Source organism: Lepisosteus oculatus, chromosome 14, assembly GCF_040954835.1.
Source record: "Lepisosteus oculatus isolate fLepOcu1 chromosome 14, fLepOcu1.hap2, whole genome shotgun sequence".
In the NCBI taxonomy this organism is placed as follows: domain Eukaryota; kingdom Metazoa; phylum Chordata; class Actinopteri; order Semionotiformes; family Lepisosteidae; genus Lepisosteus; species Lepisosteus oculatus.
Window position 1 is genome coordinate 12,892,636 of NC_090709.1, and position 19,204 is coordinate 12,911,839.

The 19,204-nt window shown below is 45.3% G+C and overlaps 1 protein-coding gene and 3 non-coding genes across 4 annotated transcripts in view; 1 reads left to right on the forward strand and 3 right to left on the reverse strand.

Annotated features, from left to right (window-relative positions):
* The window catches only part of LOC138242764 (zinc finger protein 271-like), a 1,399,044-nt gene that overhangs the window by 272,644 nt on the left and 1,107,196 nt on the right, over positions 1–19,204 (forward strand). The window lies entirely within an intron of this gene.
* trnaa-ugc (transfer RNA alanine (anticodon UGC)) lies at positions 9,776–9,848 on the reverse strand. Its single transcript has one exon. It is a non-coding gene; the product is annotated as a tRNA-Ala (tRNA).
* Positions 13,073–13,154, reverse strand: trnal-uag (transfer RNA leucine (anticodon UAG)). The gene has a single exon. It is a non-coding gene; the product is annotated as a tRNA-Leu (tRNA).
* Positions 16,664–16,751, reverse strand: trnay-gua (transfer RNA tyrosine (anticodon GUA)). Its single transcript is given in 2 exon segments — positions 16,664–16,699; positions 16,715–16,751. It is a non-coding gene; the product is annotated as a tRNA-Tyr (tRNA).

Below are 19,204 nucleotides of genomic sequence, written 5' to 3' on the forward strand. Positions count from 1 at the left end.
AAACTTAATATAAGAAGTCATGACATATCACACATGACGAAGTCTGGTCCAGAATAAACAGTTTACACTGACCCACCTTTATTTACCCTGGTCACTCACTTCTATTAACTGTTTAACTGGGTAACAAATTAATATTTGTTTCAATTTGGGATCTACACCTGGGAGCCCTGAAATGTTGGCCAGAGGGGAGAAGCTGATATTCAGACGTGAGAATATATTAAAATAAAGGATCTGATGTTGTTTTTCACCTGTCTAATCAAAGCTTGTTCAAAAATTATCTGATTATAGGACACACGAGTTTATAATCATACTCATTCCACTTTTTAACCCCGTATATATGCACAATATGAAACGTATATACACTAAATCTCACGTGTGACTCCCATAATATACATTTCTTTACGAAAATTAGGAACACTTACTACAATTATCAACCCCCCATGACGAGGCAATATTTCATACCTTTGTTTCTTTGTGGGTTCAAAGTTCTGTCCTGTCGTTTCACACGTAATGTTTTGGTAGTTATCTCAATTTTCCTTTGCAATTATCTCCAAGATCATCATCAACTTTTTGTAAAACGCTATGCACAACTGATATTTAAAGAAAGTCCTGTACCAAAACGTCTTCGTAGGGAAAGACAACTTTTTTTCCTTACGTTAGTCGCTACACGGTTACTCAAAAAATCCATTCACCGCCTTTAAAAAAAAAGTTTCGTTTTTTATTGTGGTTCACTGATATTTCTGTCACAATTCTGAGGGACTCCAAATAAAATTCACTTGCCGGTATAAAGACGCCGGCGAGGATAAGACAGGTATCGAGCCACCTGCGTATCTAGCGGACGTTTAAAATAAAAAAAATGGCGTGTAATGTTGCGAAGGGCTACTGTTTTTTTTATAGTTTGTCGATTGTAAGGGACGTGGGCCGTGACAGAAATACTGGACGGGGTGAGAAAAGGTTTATTGATGGTTTATTGTACCGCAACAGTCACAATTGACTCACCAGCAAAGATGGCGCCGAGACCACATCGGCTCCCTCCCGCCCTGCCTCGCACCGAAGCTCGAGCTGCGGAGCGCGACGCCAAACCGCCAAACCGCCAGTCCACGGGCGCGGGCGCCGGACATAGACGTCATAAACCCTTCCGAGGCGCAGGAATTATAGATCACTGTAGTTTCTTCTGGACCCGGGTTAGGGACAGTGTGCCCTCCGTGAGAGTCTTCTGAGGAAGCCAGTGTCTCATGGGTGTCCAGGCTTGGTACCATCTGTCCATCACAGGACACACAGACACACACACTCACACACCCTGGACAGGACACCAGTCCATCACAGGACACACACACACTCACTCACACACCCTGGACAGGACACCAGTCCATCACAGGACATACACACACCCTAGATAGGACACCAGTCCATCACAGGACACACACACACTCACACACCCTGGACAGGACACCAGTCACTCACAGGACACACACACACACTCACACACCCTGAACAGGACACCAGTCCCTCACAGGACACACACACACAACCTGGATAGGACACTAGTCCCTCACAGGACACTCAGACACACACACTCACACACCCTGGACAGGAACCAGTCCATCACATGACAAACACACACTCACTCACACACCCTGGACAGGACAGCACTCCATCATAGGACACACACACACCAGGGCCAGTTTTCCCAGAAGCCAATTAGCCCAAAAGCCTGTCTTTGGACCCGAAGAACACAGGGAGAACATGCAGACTCCACACAGACAGTCCCCCCCCCCCCGGGTCCAGACCCGAACCCGGAGCCCCCCCGCGCTGAACCCCTCCGTACAGACGGCCGCACACAGCTCCGTTGTTCCCGATTCCCGAGGTGATCTGTTAAAAGAAGCCGGTGTGTTGCCTCCAGGTGACATTTCCTACTGGAGTCAGGACAGGAGGCTCTTCTGTACACAGAAGGGGGTGGGGGTGGGGAACAAGCCGCCCAGCCCTGTGGTTGAAGCCGATACCCCGGCTTCTCTCCAGACACAGCTGGGTGAGCTCCTCCAGTCAGTACAGGGGGCTCTACTGTACACAGAGGGTGGCGGGGGTGTGGAACAACTCCTTTGTTCGGGGCCTTGGGGCATTCTTGTTGTGAAAGGCGCTATGTAAAAAAAACTGAATTGAAATTGAATCTTACAGGTTTGGGTTTTTCAGAGATCTTGTCAGAGATCTTGTCTGACGTGCCCGTTTCAAAAACGTAACGACACTCCTCACGTCCGAGCGCCGCCGGTCTGTGACGTAACGTATCCTTACACAACCATGACGGTTTCATCATGGACAGCACGAAAGCCCGAAAAGTGGTTGACGTTTTAATTTGGCAACGCCACGATGGATCCCAGTTTTTTTTTTTATTTTGGAGGCCAAAAAGGACAAAAAAGGAAACGTCCGGAGTGGATCGATGGTCATCTCTGCGGTTGTTCTGATGTTCTGAAAAAACAAAACAAAAAAAAAAACGGCTCGCTTGCCCGGTCGTGTAGTGTTTCCACACCCCACGCAAATCAACTTCTCTTCGCCCCCGGGGGCTCGTCGCCCGCAGCACCCCTCTCACGTGATAGGGGCTTCCCCCGGCTGTGACGTACTTACCCTACCCCCTTCCGCCAACGTCATACCGAAGGTCGCGCTTCGGGCCGCGGCGATGTTGACGGACTGTCTTGTAGCGTGAGAAGGGTTTAAATTTCGACTTAAGGAGTTGGCCATCGTTATATTTCGCGAGGTATCATACGGGGGGAAAAAGAACATTTATATTTATCAACCTACTAGTAATACTGGGTGGATGTCACGTTCCCCAAAGTTCAGTGCCTCTCTCTAATAAAGTAGAAACGTGACATTGAACTCCGTTCGAAACGGGAGAAATCACCAGGACACGATACAACTGACGTCCGGAAAAGAAAAAAAGAACTCCTATTCCCATTTGTAATGACCCCGTAGTGTTTTTCCCGGTGTGCGCTCATCTTTCGGAGACCCGTTTCTCTCTGGTGTTGTTTTGCTGTTGGAATAAATGCCGAGGTGACCCTTCTGTGTGGAGTCTGCGTGTTCTCTCCAGCGGGTCGTTTCCTACACCGCAGGGGCTGATCGAACCGGGGTCTCCCAATCGTCACAGAAGTGTGTGTCGTTTTGGGTGGTGGTGGGGGGGTGCATCGGGGATACTGCGCCCCGAGGGGATAACCTCTCACCTTACTCCGGACGAAGGGAGAAGACCTGTACCTTCACGAGTCCGGGTTGTGAAAACTTCTTCTGGCAGTTCAAAACGTTTCGAAGAGACTACAGCGCTACCCTGTTTTCCATTTCTATCGTGTATTATTATACAGTCATAAGTATCTGTACTGATCACAGATCCCCCTCTCACTACCAGGACTGAAGCCCAGTGCAGCACGAATAATAATAATAATTAATAAGTCTGGACTCTCCACTCAGAGCTCTTCCCAGGTCAGGGGGATCCCCTCCAGCCCCCCCAGTGTGCAGCCCCCACGTGGATGATGCTCCAGTCCGCTCAGCACACAGCAGCTCTCAGTGGGGAGGAGAGCAGAGGGATGGAGCCAGTTCAGAGAGGGGGGTGATAAGGAGGCCATGATGGGTCAAGACCAGGGGGGGAATCAGGCCAGGACACTGGGGTAACACCCCTACTCCTCTCCAGAAACACCCCGGGATTGTTAACGAGCACAGAGAGTCAGGACCTCGGTTTGACGTCTTATCCGAAGGACGGCGCCTGTTTACAGTCCAGTGTCCCCCGTCACTATACTGGGGCATCAGGACCCACACAGACCGCAGGGTGAAAGCGCCCCCTGCTGGCCCCACTCACACCTCTCCCAGCAGCAACCTCAGTTTTTCCCAGGAGTCTCCCCTCCAGGTACTGACCAGGCTTCTACCTGCTGGGCTCCAGTGGGGAGGGGGCTGCTAGCTGGGAGCTGCAGGGTGAGATGGCTGCTGGGCAAACGATGGCTAAAGAGCTTCCTAGGACACCCTGGAGTTCGTGGTCAACTTCCTTCTCTTCAGACGGAGGTGGCTTGAAATCTGTCTCGTTTCAAGGAGTATTGGACACGATGCTCCCCCTGCTTTAGCCCCGCTAACTGGTGGCACGCCGACAACGAGGGCTCTCGGCCTCAATCCATCAACCACAAACTCTCCGGGATGAAAGAGAAAGACAGACTCTGTTCGTTCGTTTCGGGGGGGGGGAGGGAAAAAACCAAAAGCTTTTTTTAAAAAACATTTTAATGATGCTTAACAAAAGAACAAAAATTACAATACAGATTAATGTCAAGGGTTTATTTAGTGACCCCCCCTCCATCTTACGATCATCACAGGACCTTAAAATAATACTTAATAATACAAGGTCATGCAGACGGTCTGAGGACTCAGGTGGAGATAATGTGAACGTTTTCCACAGTCCAGTCTGGGGTCCCTCAGCTTCAGTCCAGACTGGGGTCTGGGGTCCCTCAGCTTCAGTCCAGACTGGGATCTGGGGTCCCTCAGCTCCGGTCCAGTCCAGTCTGGGGTCCCTCAGCTCCGTACCAGTCCAGTCTGGGGCCCCTCAGCTCTGGTCCAGTCCAGTATGGGGCCCCTCAGCTCCAGTGCAGTCCAGTCCAGTCTGGTGTCCCTCAGCTCCAGTGCAGCCCAGTCTGGGGTCCCTCAGCTTCGGTCCAGCACAGTCTGGGGTCCCTCAGCTTCGGCCCAGCACAGACTGGGGTCCCTCAGCTTCGGTCCAGCACAGTCCGGGGTCCCTCAGCTTCAGTCCAGACTGGTGTCCCTCAGCTTCGGCCCAGCACAGACTGGGGTCCCTCAGCTTCGGTCCAGACTGGGGTCCCTCAGCTCCAGTGCAGTCCAGACTGGGGTCCCTCAGCTTCGGTCCAGCACAGACTGGGGTCTCTCAGCTTCGGTCCAGACTGGGGTCCCTCAGCTTCAGTCCAGCACAGTCTGGGGTCCCTTAGCTTTGGCCCAGTCCAGTCTGGGGTCCCTCAGCTTCGGTCCAGCACAGCCTGGGGCCCCTCAGCTCCAGTCCAGTCCAGTCTGGGGCCCCTCAGCTTTGGTCCAGCACAGTCTGGAGTCCCTCAGCTTCGGTCCAGCACAGACTGGGGTCCCTCAGCTTTGGCCCAGCACAGACTGGGGTCCCTCAGCTTCGGTCCAGCACAGACTGGGGTCCCTCAGCTCCAGTCCAGTCCAGTCTGGTGTCTCTCAGCTCCGGTCCAGTGCAGTCTGGGGTCCCTCAGCTTCGGTCCAGCACAGTCTGGGGTCCCTTGGCTCCAGTCCAGTCCAGTCTGGTGTCCCTCAGCTCCAGTCCAGTCCAGTCCAGTCCAGTCCTTGGTGGGGAAGGCGACTCCGATCTTAGCTGGCACAGAACCAGGAAAGGAACCTGGAAAGAATATTGTTATTGCAGGTGTGAGGGACACAGACACGGACATCACCATGACATCAAACAGCAAGAGGAGACTCCTTCTTGAATCACAGACACGACCGGGCGGCGTCCCCCTGTCTGCTCACCTGCACCTCCTCTTCTTCTTCTTGTCCTTCCCGGCAGCCTGCTCCTCCTCTCCCTCGCTCTTCCTCTCCTGACACACGGTCTCTGCCGCCTCCATCGGCTCGTCCTTATCATCTGTCTCCACCGACATGCAGCTCAGGGACTTTAAAAAGACGCACCAGCACTTCTGAAGCAGAGACAGGAGAGTCACGTTAAGAGTCGGACTGGACACTCCAGGACATGAACACTGCACTGAGAGAGAGAGGGGTTCATACACACACACTGACTGGAGACTCCAGTACATGAACACTGCACTGAGAGAGAGAGGGGTTCATACACACACACTGACTGGACACTGGACAGGAGTAAAGAGAGGATCAGAGCATTACCCACCTTCTTTTTCTTCTGTCTCACAGGAGGTGGTGATTGGACCTCCTCCAGCTGGAGTCCGAGTAGGGAGAGAGGGGGCAGGAGAGGGACAGCACAGGGAGAGAAAGAGAGAGACAGGTGAGTCAAGTGTCCCAAGAGTACAGAGACTCTGCTGAGATCACACTCGCAGTGAGTGAGCCTGGGTGTAGCCCACTAATACTGACCCACTGTACACCATAGGACAGAGAAGAGGAGGAGGAGAGAGACACACTGCCTAGACACCACAGGACAGAGAGGAGGAGGAGAGAGACACACTGACTGGACACCACAGCACAGAGAGGAGGAGGAGAGAGACACTGACAGACAGGGCTGACAAGACAGACAAGATGGCGAAACTCCACCACAGACAGGACAGGAGGCAGGGTGGGACCAGCACTGACCTTCTTCCTCTCTCCTGCCGGAGGAGCTGTCTCCACCTCCTCTTCCTCCTGCAAGTCAAGAGACAGGCTGAGAGAGAGACGGGCTGGTGGGACATCGGCGAACAGAGCTGAAGGCAGAGAGCCGGGGAGACAGGCCCAGCTGGGACAACGCAGGACAGACAGAGAGACAGACAGAAAGGAAGGAGAGAGAGACACAAAGATGAAGGCACAGAAAGACAGCAGGCAAAGAGAAAGATTGAGGGACAAACAAACCGAGAGAGAGAGCGGAAGGAGAGAGAGAGAGGAAGGAGAGAGAAGGACAGACAGACTGACAGACGGGGCTGAAAGAGAGAGAGACAGAGAGGCAGGGACAGACAGACAGCAGGACGAGAGAGAGACAGAGATCGAGGGACAATAATTTGGTTTCGAAATTTATTCTGAAAATATACAATCATTCACTCCTGAAAAATATCGAGTTCAAATTATACATTATGTACAATATTGTAATCAACATATGGCTAATCATCAAAAATAAAAAAAACTGTACTGGGGGACACAGCTGGCTGTGCTGTTCTGGACAGAACACACTGAGGTCCAGTTTCCACCTCCTGCAGGATCAAACAGCACCTCCACTGGCTCTCCAGTGAACAGAGGGACAGACAGAGAGGCTTCAGGCTGCAGGGTGACATTGTCTCTGTGAGCTGAAAGACAATCAGGACAGAGGATGATATAAGAACACACTCTGTCAAGAATATAGAGCCCTCTAGTGATCCTACTGTAGACCTGCTCACCACCCACAGTGACGATCACAGTGCTGATACTGCTTCCATTAAGGTCCCTCACTGTGTAGTTGCCCTGATCAGCTGGAGTGAGGGAGCGGAGTGTCAGAGAGCTGTTCTGCACTGACACTCACTGTTCGTACCTGGGGCCAGGGAGCCCTGCGCTGCTCAGTAAGACTATACGATTCTGGACAGATCGTGCAGGATCAAACAGCACCTCCACTGGACCAGCAGTGTGGAGGGGGGAGACAGAGAGGCACCAGGCTGCAGGCTGTGGACTTCTGAGTGAGCTGAAAAGGGACAGGTAGAAACATGTTGAATATTTAGTTTTACAACAATACCTTGAGTTTGGACTGCGATCAGCTTCATTTTGTATTTCAGCTGTGAAAATGCAATTTCAAAAATGCACGCCCCAGTCATGTTAGGTTCAAGTTACAGTTGCATCACAACTCAATACATTTGCAATTCACTTCAAATGTTGTTTTTGTTTGATCCAGTCTGTCCTCACCTAAAGGAGATACTTACTTTTAACACCTTTTATTTCTTCTGGGAGGTTAACTGGCTTCTGAGAAAATTGTTCCTGGTGTTTGTGTTGTGTATGCCTTGCAATGGAGGGGTGAGAAATAATGGACTTATTACATTATAATGAATAATAATTGCTTACACTTATATAGTGCTTTTCTGGACACTCCACTCAAAGCGCTTTGCAGGACATGGGGACTCCCCTCCACCACCACCAATGTGCAGCATCCACCTGGATGATGGGACGGCAGCCATAGTGCACCAGAACGCTCCCCACACACCAGCTATGAGTGGGGAGGAGAGCAGAGTAATGAAGCCAATTCATAAATGGGGGTTATTAGGAGGCCATGATTGGTAAGGGTCAATGGGAAATTTGGCCAGGACACTGGGGTAAAACCCCTACTCTTTTCGAGAAACACCCCGGGATTTTTAATGACCACAGAGAGTCAGGACCTCGGTTTTACGTCTCAGCTGAAGGACGGCACCTGTTTACAGTTTTTCCAGTGTCCCCGTCACTATACTGGGGCATTAGGACCCACATGGACCACAGGGTGAGAGTTCCCCCTGCTGGCCCCACTAACACCTCTTCCAGCAGCAACCTTAGTTATTATTGTGAAGAATGAAAGAATATTAGGAACATGAAAAGGTTGAATGTTTTAAATGCGTTTTTTTACTGAAACATCCGCTACAGAGATGCGCACACACGTCATTACAAACGCACACCTGCACAGAGACGTCCTCAAGCGCCTTGTTCACAATTATGGGCTCCAATAGGAACAAAAAACGCCAGCCTGACAACTCGAGCATTCAAACCAAGAACCCAACACGTACTTACGTTGGTAGCCTGTGCAGAAAAGCAGAAAGAACCACAAGCCTTCTCTATTGGGAGGAAAAACACACACTCCCTCTCTCACACTCCTGATTTCCTTAAATAGCTCATTCTTCATCTCTGGCTCCTACATACAGTATAGCAGCGCTCAGTCTGCTTTGAATAAGCCATAAATCTAAGATTTGTTTTATCTGTTCCTCTTGTCTAGGCCTAGAGCTGCTTTTCATAAAAGAGCTGTTTGCATAAATAGCTAGGGTTACAGCTGAAGACACCAGCTTCATCCCCCAGTGTGTTATACGTCGGGATAAAGAGAAGAGGGCCAGGCCGTGCCATTTCATAGATTTTTCTTCTGAAAAGTCAGTTTCTCAGAGGCAGATTTAGCCCCTCATGCATTGTAGAGAGATAGACACGCCCGCGCGCGAACAGTTAGAGCTGCACCCTCACACAGAGTCAGACCCGCACAGACACGTCCTCTTGTTTAAACAAATACACAAACCTGACGGCGCTCACAATGATTCAGACACACACACACACACACACACACACACACACACACACACACGACATCAGTAGTCACTCTCGCACACTGGACCCCAGCTCAGTCCTCACCTCCAGCTCCTGCAAACCGCTTCGAACAAACTGCATTAAGAAAATTAGGTTGCGTTCCGGTAGCAGGCCATCCTGGGCACCAGTGTGAGTTACACACTCATTTGTAAAAGCCCTTCCGCATCGTCGGGCATGCTTCACAGTGCTGGACCTGGGGTGTGGGTGCTGTCTGTGTGGAGTTTGCATGTTCTCTCCCTGGTCTGTGGGGGTTTCCTCCAGGTGCTCCAGTTTCCCACAGTCCAGGGACAGGCTGCCACTTTCACTGGGCAGTGCACCGTCACCGTGGCAGCATGGTGGGTCGGATCTGATTTCAGTCTTTATTTCCTTTTTTAGAGATCCTGTAACCAGGACCTGTTCACTGCCATGACGGACACAAGGAACAATAAAGCCGAAGTCTTGTTTCCCACAAGAAACAACAAAACCGAAGTATTGTTCGATGTGCCGGTACAAACTTTTAGGTTATATAGTCCTTCCTTGCTGCTTCAGACGTCATTCCGTGTTATGGTAAGGGGGGGGGTCGTGGTATTTGGCCAGTTAAGAGACCCTGGCCAAATGGTCAGTTTAAGATTATGCCCCCTCGCATCTGGAATCCTTATCAGTTAACCCCCTTTCCTGCCATAAACCCCTGTTGCTTAGAAGTATAATTTTCAGGCAGAACTGACTTAAGTTAACCCTATTTACATCTTGTCTCTTACTTCAGCCCTCTTCCATTTGCTAGTTTAAAGTTGTACAACCCATTTGTATGCGACAAAAGAAGCCAGTCTGTTTCCGCCCGGTTTCGAACCGAGGGCCTTTCGCATGCAAGGCGAACATGATAACCACTACACTACGGAAACGGTGGTAAGATGTGCCCAGCGGCCCAGTGCTGAGCTTCGCCAATGCGTTTCAGCTGCTTCCAGTGCCTTTATTGGAGTGCGCTGATGGACCGTGCTCTCTCTCCAGAGACCAGCACGCCTGTCATGGACGGAGCAGGAAAGGCGGTGCCACATTCTACAGCCCTCTCCACGCAATCGGGCTACTGAAGTGGAGAAAATCGCCTCTCCAGAAAGTGCAAATATCATAGAAGTAGAGGTAGGGAGAGAGGAGGAGTACAAATTCAAGCAGAGGCCTGAGTGGAGCACTGTCGTATGGCCCTGACATCAATCCCTCAACTCTCTGCATAAAGCAGTGTCTTATGGCCATAACATCCCACCCCCACCACTCTCAATGGAAAGCACTGTCGTATAACCATGACATCCCACCCCCACCACTCTCTGCATAAAGAAGTGTCGTATGGCCCTGACGCCCACCCCTCCACTCTCTGCGTTAAGCTGTGTTGTCAGGCCCTGACATCCCACCTCCGCCACTCTCTGCGTAAAGCAGTATCTTCAGGCCCTGACATCCCACCCCCGCCACTCTCTGTATAAAGCAGTGTCATATGGCCCTGACATCCCACCCCCACCACTCTCTTTGTAAAGAAGTGTCGTATGGCCCTGACACCACCCCTCCACTCTCTGCGTTAAGCTGTGTTTTCAGGCCCTGACATCCCACCTCCTCCATTCTCTGTGTAAAGCAGTGTCATATGGCCCTGACATCCCACCCCCACCACTCTCTGCGGAAAGCACTGTCATATAGCCCTGACACCCACCCCTCCACTCTTTGAATAAAGCAGTGACGTCAAGCCCTGACATCCCACCTCCGCCACTCTCTACGTTAACCCCTGTTAACTCGCTTGCTGAATGATCTCTCAAGAAATCCCTGGTGAGATTCAACAGGTGTTTTCTTCAACAGCCACTAAAAGTCTGATGACCTTCTCTGGATTTCCTGAATATGATGTAAAATTAGTTCAAATCATTTGGTAGTTAACAGAACAAAATGCTTTGGAGGTACATTTAAAACAGCAGAGCAACACTGTAGCACTTCGTGTGTGACTGAGTTTAATTGTGTAAACCTGTCTCTCTATGAACACGAGCAAAGAGTTCTCACTCAACAGAAGATTGCGATGTGAGCACAATAATGTAAGACATCTGGTGATGCCAGGGATTGAACTCGGAACTTCATACATGAAAAGCACGCACTCTACCACTGAACTACATCCCCTATGGCACAGATGGTGGAACTGACTTAAAGATGTGGATATGTTCACTGACCACAATCCACCCTTCATGAATAATTGAAATGAATAATTTATTTTTATATCCAGTCACATGGGCGACGGTGGTTGATTCTTCAACGGGGGAGAGCGTTTTTCTACCTCCTTACTCGACTGTCTTTCAATTATGTTTTCTTTGAAATCTTTTTGCATCTTTTAAGTGCTTGCGATTAAATTACGCATAGAAAAACAGCAGTACAGTTGATGTTCATGGACCGATGCACACAACTCCAGTGATAAAGCCGTCTGTAAATATTGTAGAAGAACGTTAAAGGGCGAAACAACGCTCCAACCACGGGAATGGTAACAAGAAGGATCATGTTCTTATTTAATATGTGCTTTTGAATTGCCTTGTCAATACACACAGGCTTTAGAGATGGACAAATAATTTACAGTGGTGTTTGTAAACAAAGATGGAACATGTTTTTTTCTATACCAGGAAGAAAGGAGCAGAGTCTTAAACTTTAAGAGACAGAAACAATACCTCATCACAGCTAACACTAATTAAAACAACATCACAACAGAAGAGTGAAGCCTTGGGTGAATCAAATTAGTTTTCATTGGTCGTCTGTGTCTTCATAACTTTGTAGGTGAGAGAGAGGATTGCGAAAATGTGCGGGTGCTTCTTAGAAGTGTGTTGGTAGTACAGGTGACTTCCAAATAATTGAGCCGGGTTTTAATCCCGGCCAGTGCATCCCCAAACCTTTTCAAGATAATCATTTATCCGGTAGCACATCTCCTGAAACTAACATTCGAGGTAGGAAGCGTGCTCTTAAACACCAAAACACTCAAAAAGGAAGAAGCAGATCTCTGTACACAAGACAGTAGTGCGATATTAGAATTTCTGAGTTCTTGATGGATTCAGGCTCCTTCTCAGAGGTCCTTGCTCGCCAAATAACTTTACATCTGAGGAAGAGCACCACGGAAAAAAAAACCCAACTCAACAAGCGAGCGTGTTGGTTACTCTTGCTCTTAATGCAAGGAGCTGTTTTTTTTTCCTTGCAATAATCATTATTAACCAAAAACAGTAGCACAGGTAAGTCGCATTTGTGATTATGTCACTTCTCTGCTTCAGCAAGGTCAATAAAAGACTCTGAAAGTAGTAAAGCAAAACTGAACTCAAAATCATATTAGGAATTCTGAGCGATATCTCCATACAGGTAATCCAATAAGAACGTTGAAATATTTGAATATAATCTCTCTATATATTTCGCTGCTTTTTACCCGGAGTAAAACTATTGGATTGAAGGAATGCTAACCGCTGGGTTAAAATGTATAGTTGTTATTTGGAGAAATCTGTAAACTCGTGATCTTATATGTTTTAAAAGACAGCACAGGGAAAAACGACAGTGCTGATTATTTTCCAGAGACAGAGCACTGATGACCTCTCCGAGCTGATTGATAAAGCCCACCCAGTGGATACTCTAGCAGAACGTCAAAGAACATTCACCTCTGTATCCAAAGAAACCACAGGAACAACATCAGGAAGCACAATCAATTCCCCTTTTAAATCTTTCCTGTAAGGTATGGTATGTGAATCCATGAAGTTAATCCTCTGATCTCTTTTGATCACGAACAAAGTATTTCTGATGGAGCGCTATGTTCAAAGATTTAATAAGCTTTACCCCTGCCAACGATTCGGCGTGAAGAATTAAAAGTTTCACAGACAAAAGCAGCTCACCACCACAGCCAATATTAAATGTACTTGCCGGTACACTATCATGTGCACTGCCTCAAAAGTGATCTCGGCAGACGTTGTTCCCTACATAAAGCTGAACGTGCCAAAGAGAATTTCTGTTGAGAAAACAAAATATTTTTTCTGCCTTGATGTTAAGCCTGTCTTTTAGAAAGTCTATCTCTAAACACCTCCCGCAGCCTAACAAAAAGCGCTTTTACTGATTGTATTGCAGGTCTTAAAACATTAATATTTGGCAGCAGTGGGATTCAAACCCACGCCCCCAGAGAGACTGGAGCCTAAATCCAGTACCTTAGACCACTCAGCCACGCTACCTTCCTCCATACCCATCTTCACATTGCTGGCTTGGACTAGGGGGGGCTTCAGCTCTTGTCGTCAGATCTAATGATATCATGACATGTGGAAGTGACTGCACCTTCATCTTCCGAGATGCTTTCAATAACACAAACGCTACTTTCACTGGCACAAACACAGCAATAATGAAGGTGGTGGGATTCATCCTTTGTGCTTTTTGTAGGGGTGCAACTCTACGGTGATCTGCTGACTTGAAGAGCAAAAATCAAAATCCTCTGCTATTACTGTTGCTTTTTTCATAGTTTCTTCAAATCCTTCATTTGAACGTAGATTTTGAAGGATATTGATGATAATACCACATAAATTGTGGTTTTCTTGTGATCGCCAATTTTATTCAAATAACAGCCTTTTTTACAGTTCCTTGTGTGTTTCACAAGGTATAATAGCCCCCTTCGCATCCTCAGCTAACATATTTTAAAATTACAATAGCTTATACAGCATGCATGTTTACATTTATATTAAAATTAAAGTAAATATACAAGAATACATACAGTGCTAACCCAATAATTCTTGTCAGGTTCTGCAACAAATCTGCGTTGTTATTTTAACATGTTTCAGCTGAGGGTGCAACAGGAGTATAAATGAATTTTCCCGCCAGCCATTCAAAGACCAAATTCCATGAGTGAACATTATTTTCTCAGATGTTGCCGGCATTGGACTTTGCCGGTGGTATTGAATTATGTCCACAACTGTTGTAGTAGTTCCTTCTTGAAATTCGACACGTGCAAAGCACTCGTAATATCATAGGTGTTAAAGTTCGCTGAGTCTATTCGAGTCATGGTGTGTATCCCTGCCTATCATTGGGAGACGGGTAACTTTTTTACACTCAGATTCCAATCTTCAATGCTTTGTGTGAGAGCTTACATAACTTTCATTTTCTCACAATTTCTGACGATTGTTCCAAAGGGGCACCCTGTCAATTCCGAATACTTTTCAAAAATCTGCCTGCATGTTTGATTATTGTCATTTCATTTAGAAAAAGTTCAATATTGATCATAACTAAAGAAAATAATGATCACGAACAAAAAAGGGATAAAGATGCAAGTCGATCTTGAATCAGAGCTGGGTGAAACGGCTTCTGTTCTGATATGGTTGTATGAGAAACAGCAGGAATCGCCAATCTCCTATAGAACATGAGTTGAATCAGGAGTGAGACATTTCATATACTCGTGCATATGTCAACGCCTGACCTACATCGTAAAACTAAATTAAAAACTAACATTAAGTTGTCAGAGTCATTCATTTATATACAAACAAGAGACAGACCAAGTAATAATTCTACATTAGTTCAGGTGGGTAAACTTGAACTAACTAACTAATAAACCTTTTAATAATTCTACATTAACGTGTCCTACATTGATCAGACTAATTGACATGGTCTGATTCAGAGCCTGTGCAGTTCGTGCTAATTACAACAAGGACAGTTCTGATCCCTCATCACCGAACTGAACACAAGTTCAGCTGTTCTCCAGTTTTGTTACGCATGGTTTTTCATTGCAATTGAGTTCAGAGCTGGAGCTGATCTCCAGACAGTACAGTGTTTTGGGTAAGTTGTCGAAATTCGCATGAGGCTGCAGACAACTTACCCAAAGTGTTTTCTATAGCTTTCAGGTGGAGTTCATTTATATAAAACAACGTAAGTGGTATAAACGCAACAAGCCAGACGGCAGTCCAACTTATAATTTTCTGACGCGAGGCCTGACGCGTTATTCATTATGCCACTGACCCTGCTATTGTAGTGCTAAAAAACACGTTTTCTACATTTTTATGTCTGTTCACTCTAAAAACTCTAAAAAGGACAAAGGGTTTGTGTGTCCCGCTAAAATTCCGCTTCATTTCGAATGCAAATAAAAACCGTTTTGTTCCAAGAAATCATAGATTTGTCACATCCTTCATACTATACTTCTCTCTTGTATTAGTAAAGCATTTTGATTTAAACTGAACAATATATGAAAGGTTTCATCTATACACTTACACATAATAAGTATACGAATAAATACTCGGAAGAAGCCGCAGCTCAGGTATTAGAGAGATTTAAAATCGGATCGGAGGATTTAGAGTCCAGACTGCAAACCAACAGCTTACATAGGTCTTTTATAGAACCCTTTTGATTTCCTCTACTTTGTCCCTGTGATGTCATTGTCCTGCTCGCAGCCGAGCCCGACACACGTCTGGTTTCTGTCGCTTGACGCACACCCTGCGGTCCATGCGGGTCCTAATACCCCAGTACAATGAAGGGGACACTAAACTGTAAACAGGTGCCGTCCTTCGGCTGAGACGTAAAACCGAGGTCCTGACTCTCTGTGATCATTCAGGAGAATGGTGGTGGTGGAGGGGAGTCCCCATTATCTGTAAAGCGCATTGAGTGGAGTATCCAGAACAGCGCTATATAAGTGTGCGTAATAATAATAATAATTATTATTATTATAATTGTAATGTAAAATGCAATAAAAAATAAAAAAATATCAAACTTTGATTCAAAATAGATTAATGTAAAAACTGATAAAGCTAATGCTTTTTTCAGGGCTATAGCTGTAGCTGCGAGAAGGTTAAAAGCGCACAAGTGATCTGTCTTTCGTCAAAGTAATTGCCGGAGCAGTAAGACGCAGAGCACCATCCAGCAGCTGTAGACGATGTTCGGGGAAGAGCTAATTCTGTTTTTAGCACAGGGAGTGAGAATGAGCTCAGTCCGGCTCCGAGCAGAATCCATCCTGGTTTGGTTACAGTGCGCCTGAGGATCTTTGGATCGCAACGTAAAAAAAACAATTGCTCACATCGTGTGACTTCCACGACAGGAAGGAAAGATATCACTTAAAAAAATCAGAACTGAAGATTTGGATCCTGGGCCTCAATTTGATCAAATTATTAAAATAATAATTATTAAAATATCAAATTGTGTTTCTGCAACATTTCGTGCACAGTACGCCATTTTTATCTAAAAATAAAACAACAGTCACAACGAGAGCTTATACGCAGTCTGGGGTATATTCCCCTTTTATATTTTTGCCACTTTATATCGAACCTGTTATACTCCCAGAAGTGCACAGTAGCTTGTACAAATGTACAATTCACCACTGGTATAAACAGATGTGTGCCGTGTTTGCCTTTGTAAGCATTTGTTTAAAAAATAAGTTCACAATACAATAAAAACACAGAAAGCACAAACTTCATAATACAACGATACAAAATCAATACCAAATCATTATGCCAATTAAGTACCTATCCTTTGAAAACAGAGAACACCTTTATATCTACAAAAAACTTGACATTTGTATGTATTTTTGAATTACAAAGCAGACAGAGTAGTCCCTTAATTCAAAGATCGGATCTTGGCCAAAACAAGACAATCAGACGTGGGCTGAATTCGGAACAGGAACCTCTACTTCGTCGTTTATTGAACTTTTGATAAATGTCTGAATGAAACAGATTCGCTTTTTTAACTCTTTGATTAAAGTACACAAAAAGCACCTTCCTTCGAGCCGGAATCGAACCAGCGACCTAAGGATTCCCTACTGACTCCACTACAGTCCTCCGCTCTACCAACTGAGCTATCAAAGGGACGTCAAGCAATGCTCCCTAGCACATACTGCCCAATGTAGTGAAATGTTCCGGGTGATTTAAATCCCACTTCGACATCAAGTTTCCAACTCGTTTCCTTAGTCTTGTTTACCTTGAATTTAAGCCACGAACCAGGATTCTACTGTATAAACTTCCAGGGATATTACAAAATGTTTGATGGGGCATCAATCATTCCAGGCGGAAATTGACTCCTTTTTTTTCTCGAGGGATCATATTAAACATTTCATTAGTATCGAGAGGAGGATCACTATGAGACACAAAACAAATAGTTTCTTTCTGTCTTTATTAGAAAGTAGCGTTTGTGCTACATTAATAATATTTTCGTGGAAATAAAGAAGTTTCGAAATGTGGTTTTGAGTTAAATATTAGCGTGTTCATGTAATTAGTTTGTGTTTGTCATTACTATATATATATATTGCCATGTTACTAGAATTTGTAACTGAAGTTTACTAGTTGTGTTTTTATGATGGTTAGACATTTGTTGATTACAATATTGTATATAATGTATAATTTGAACTACATATTTTTCAGGTGTGAATAGTTTCTTTCTATCTAATCTTTCTTTGATGTATAATAGACCTTTAACTATATATGTATAGTAGTCTTCTAAATTTATCCGTATAATAGAACTACAACCATTTATGTATAATAAACATATAATCAATTTCATTCTAGACCAGTTACGGAGCACAGTTACACGTCTGGTATGCGTTCAATAGTCGTATATTCTACATCTTTTGCCCACTGGGATGTGCCGATTTTAACTTGGCAAACCAAGATACACATTTTCTAATGAAACCTTAATTAAAAGACAGTTTGTTTCTCGAAAGCGTGTTATGTAAAAAAAGAGAAAAACGAAAATATATGGATGGTAATCTTTCAAAGCTGAAGATTTTACTTTTGAAAAATTGACATTTTATGTACTGTATGCAGATGCATTCGCTGGTTTTAGAACTTTGCTGTACTTCCTGAATCATTTTCAGTATTATAAAGTGGGTGTAGATTTTTCTTTCAGGTTAGGACGCGAGTGTGTACATGTGTTTGATTTTCGTTTCACTGATTCTCATTGAAGATTTGGGAATTAACGACGAAAGAATCAGTTGTCTCGGAAAGCAGAAGGTTTGGTTCTCAACGATATTGAAGACACGCCCATGTAGAGCAGCGGGTGATGATTTGTGCTATAAAAGACCAAGTGCTCAAAGTGACGTCTGCGTTTACCGTTTAGACTTTTCATCTCGGGCGCACTTTTAGAAAGCAAAGATAGAGCAGTTGTGTTGAATCACATTATAACAGCTGTCAGCAGAGTGGCGCAGCGGAAGCGTGCTGGGCCCATAACCCAGAGGTCGATGGATCAAAACCATCCTCTGCTATGTACACTTTATGCACGATTGATAAGCATACCATCAGTTTAATGAAGTGCATTAAAACTGTTTTTTTCTCTCGTGTGTATGAAAGCTTCACACTTAAGGTACTCTTTCATCTTTACCAATAGCAGATGCCCAAATGTATCTTTGGTTGTTCTGCGATCCTTCATAGTTTCCTCAATTCCTTCAAATGAACATCCATATCAAAGCAATTATGTATATATATATATTACAATTAAGGTACATATTAAAAACATCAACGCACATTTGTATAATGCTCATTTAATAATGATTGTCAAGGATTGTCAAGTTCTCCAACAAATCTGTGTTCTAATTTTAAAATATTTTTGCTAAGGATACAACGGGTGTATAAATGAATTCTCCCAACAGCCAGTTAAAGAAAAATTCCACACGTGAAGATGGTTTTCTTGGACATTGACTTAGGTACTTATTTGTTTACTTGTTGTAGTTGCACACGAGTAAAACACGAAGATTTCCTGCCACATTCAAGAGGGTTTGCGAAGAAATCCCTTCAATTTTTAGCGGAGATTTTGTTTACATCATCACAATCTGAAGCACGTCCCTGAGTACGTTTGACCCACCAGCCCTTTGTTTAACAGCTGCACAGGGACACATTCCCGTTGCTTTTCACAACTCACATGTTTGTAGTTAAAGAAAATAAAATACTGTCATTTTCCTGCCAGCTGGCAGTATTTCTTCTGCACTGACTAAGAGTAACCAAGAAGTTCATTTCATCTTTCGCAGGCTGTAATCTACAGAAAAGGAAGTGAATACTTGTATTAAGCTAAATCAAGCCGACGGAGTTGCACTGCTGTTGTTTTTCTCCACTTTTCGTTAAAAGGAGAAAAAATCACTGGCATTTTTTGGAAGCATTTCTTCTGTCCTGAGAAGCAAGATTTGTATTTTATCTTTCAGAAGTTGTATGAATTTCTTGAAGTTCAGAAACAACTTGTTCCAGAAAAGAAATTAACACTTGCTTCAAAGTAAATCAAGACGTCGGTGTCTCTTGCTGTGTGTGCTCTTATCTGTCCATCTCTCTATCCTCTT